The following is a 3,724-nucleotide window of genomic DNA, read 5'->3' on the forward strand; positions in this document are numbered from 1 at the left end:
GGAGCAGCCAGGTCCAGTAGAGCTGCAGCGGCGGCTCAAGCAACGAGACGCCCGCGGCGCTGTAGCGGTGTTCCTCCAGCCGCCGCAGCTGCGCCGCGCTCAGCGGCTCGGCCAAGGCGAGGGGCGAGGGGGAGGGGCGAGGTGTCGGGGCAGGTGGGACAGGCCCACACTGGCCACCAGGTCACCGGGGTGGCTCCGCCGATCGTCACTTTCTAATTGGCGCGAAAAGGGCCCAGACTTCCCCAAGAGCCTGATGCACCTGCTTCTAAGACCCGATTCTTCTCCGGGGACGGCTGGTGACGCTCCCCAGAGGGAAGTCTCGACGGCTGGACAGTTAGAAGCGGGTTGCTCTAACTCATGCGGTGTGCGAACGCCCTGGCCTTTAGCCACACTGCAGGACGCCGCAGCCTGCAGAGCCGGGGGGTGGGGAGCGAGGTATTGTGTGAGAACATGATTTTTGCACGTCTTGGGTCACCGGCATGAGGTCTCCATCCGTCGGCCCAAAGAGAGGTCCTGCCTGATAAACACACGGGCACAGTTCTTTCTTCCAACCCCGAGGACTGGGGCCCTGGCTGTGTATTAGCTCTAGAGAACCCTCACTTGCAGGTTCAGGGATCAAGGTTCAGGGTTCAGATTCCAAGGTATTGGACCTACCACTCAGGACTCAGAAACACCGTCTAACAAGGGGACTGAATGGTTGAAAGCCAAATAAATGCCTATTTCTCAGAGCATCTGATACCAATAATAATGGATATTTTTACACACACCCTTCGTCCCAAAGACAGGGATCCAGGTGGTATCTTCCACTGGCCTGCGGAGCAAGCATGCTTGCCACACAATGGCAGTTCACCAGCTCCTTACCTCACAATGCACCCATTTAGACAGGGGATAGCCTGTCATAAACATGTCATTTTGCACAACCTTTGCCACTTGCCTTTTTCTTCACCTCCTGGTTCTTATCATTATGCACTTCTCTAAGGCATAGAATAAGCTCAGAAACTGCTTTCGTGATAGATCGGTAGGGCAGCAGCTATCGGCAGGTGCAGTTTGTCCCACAGATTCCACCACAACACCTTGGAGACGGGCCAACAAACTACTACCCGGCCCACCACCTGCTTCCATACAGCCCATAAGCTAAGTACAGCTTTTTAGACTTTTTTTGGCTGCCATTGGGTCTTCTTTGCTGTGCATGGGCTTTCCTCTAGTTGCAGCGAATGGGGGCTACTCTTCGTTGCAGTACGCGGGCTTCTCACTGCTGTGGCTTCTCTTGCTGCAGAGCACGGGCTCTAGGTGCATGGGCTTCAGTAGTTATGGCACGTGGGCTCAGGAGTTGTGACACATGCGCTCTAGAGCGCACGTTCGGTAGTTTTGGAGCCCAGGCTTAACTGCTACCCGGTATGTAGGATCTTCCCTGACCAGGGATCGAACCTGTGTCCCCTGCATTGGCAGGCGGATTTTTAACCACTGTGCCACCAGGGAAGTCCCTAGACTTTTAAATGACTGAAAAAAAGATTTTTTTCTGTGATGCAAAATTACATGAAATTCATATTTCTGTGCCAAGAATAAAGCCATATCTATTCCTTACATATTGTTTATGACTGCTTTCATGCTCCAAGGGCAAAGTTCAGTGGTGTGACAGAGAGCATATGGCTCACCAAGTCCTACAATACTGACTGTCTGGCGTTTTACTGTAAAAAAGATTAGCAATCCCTTCCTTAGAGCAATATGAGGGTATCTGCAGACCAAACCATGCATTGAATATACATCTCCTAATCTTTAATGTGAAAAACGATGCTGACAAATGCAGGAAAGGAATCAGAACGACAGAGATCCACTTTTAACTATGTTGGTTTTTTGTACAGTAAACTTGGAAATATCTATCTTTTAACTTAGTGCCATGAGTAAGCCAAGGAAAAGTCCTTTTCCAGGTAAATAAATTTAACTGTATTACAGATAATTTCTAATATACATGAAAAACATCAGAAAGAATGAAAGGGCAAAATACCTTTTTCCCATAAATGGGAAAAAGGTATTTCCCTCAAATAAAATCCATATTGAACAGTACCCAGATCATATAAAGAATTCCTAAAAATCCAGAAGAAATAGAAAAACAATAAACTAGATTTATGTTCCGATATCTATAACAAAACCCCCCAAACGTGGTGACATAAGCAAATAGAGGTTTATTTCTCTCTCACGTAAGTTTAGAATTGACAGCCCAGGACTGGGATGGTGGGTCCATGGTCATCAGGAACCCAAGCTCTCCTGTCTTTCTGCTCCAACATCCTCACTCTGACTTCCACCTACAAGGTCATCTCTTGGTTCTGAACAGGCTGCTGTAGTGCCAGCCATCCTATTCGTATTACAAGCAGCAGGAAAGTGGAAGAGGGTAGGAAAAAAGCTGAATGCCACTCAACTCAGCCAGCAAAGTAGAACGCTTTTTCAGAAGTCCCAAACAACAGCTGTACATACCTCCCACTGGCCAGAACTTAATCACCAGTCTACCTATGTTCAAGTGTAATCAAGGGAGAATAGATGGGTACAATCATTTGGTCAAACAGTCTGGCATTATCTGATAAAGTTAACGTGTACATACTCTGTTACATCACAATTCTGATCCAGGAGTGTATCCCAGAGAAATTCTTGCATGTGTCCTAGGAAACACATATAAGACCATTCATAGCATCTTTGTACAGTAACCAAAAGCTGTAAATAACCTAAATGTCTACCAATTCTGAATGGATAAAACTGTGGTATTTTCACATAATTTAATAGTATTTAGCAAGTTTAATAAGCTACGCTTATTAACATAGATAAATTGCACAAGCATAATACTGAGTGGCAAAAAAGCTTACAGAAAAAAAGGACAGTATGATTTCGTTCACATACAGTTCGAAGATAGGCAAGATTTTGTGTTCAGGAATACGTACATATGTGGCAAAGCTATGAAGAAAAGGCAAAAATGATGAATACAATTCCAGAGAGTCGTTACTCCTGGTAGAGAGGAAGTAAGATGGGATCGTGGAAGGGCACACGGATGGCTTCAAAGGTATTGGTAATTGTATGAGCTAGGATACAAAACTACAGAGGCTGAAACAGGATAGATGTTAATTTTTTTCTCACCTAATTGGGTAGACAATGCAGGGCTGGTATGGCAGCTCCAAGGTGTCAGGGACACAGATTTCTTCCATTTTATTAGTCTGACAACTTAGTGTGTTGCCCTTGTCCTTGTGGTCAGAAATGGCTGGCCACAACTTCCAATCAATTGGAAGGGGGAAAAGAGGGGAGACCCTGTGTTCCTTTCCCTTTAAGGGCATGGCCTAAAGATGCACACATCACCCTGCTCTCATCCCATTGGCCAGAACTTGGTCACACGGTTACATTTAGCTGCAAAAGAGGCTGGAAATGACGTCTTTAGCAGGCCAACCATTATTCCAGCTAAGACATTTCTATTGAAAAGTGGGGGAATGGATACTGGAGTGTCATCTAGCTGTCTCAACCACAGTTTTTAAACGAGGTAATAGGAACATGGTATTCATTTTAGTATTATTTATGCTATATGTATGTGTAATCCTTTTCTTTTGCAAATATGGAATAGTTAAAAAGTAGTAAAAGTAATAAAAATTTCAAAAGCACATCTTCTTTAACACTCATGCTTCTAAGCTGCTTTTCACCTTTCCCATGGTTTTTATTTTTGGGGGGGCGGGGGGGAGCGGTTGGTGAA

This window comes from Neophocaena asiaeorientalis, unplaced genomic scaffold (genome assembly GCF_003031525.2).
Source record: "Neophocaena asiaeorientalis asiaeorientalis breed wild unplaced genomic scaffold, Neophocaena_asiaeorientalis_V1.1 scaffold418, whole genome shotgun sequence".
In the NCBI taxonomy this organism is placed as follows: domain Eukaryota; kingdom Metazoa; phylum Chordata; class Mammalia; order Artiodactyla; family Phocoenidae; genus Neophocaena; species Neophocaena asiaeorientalis.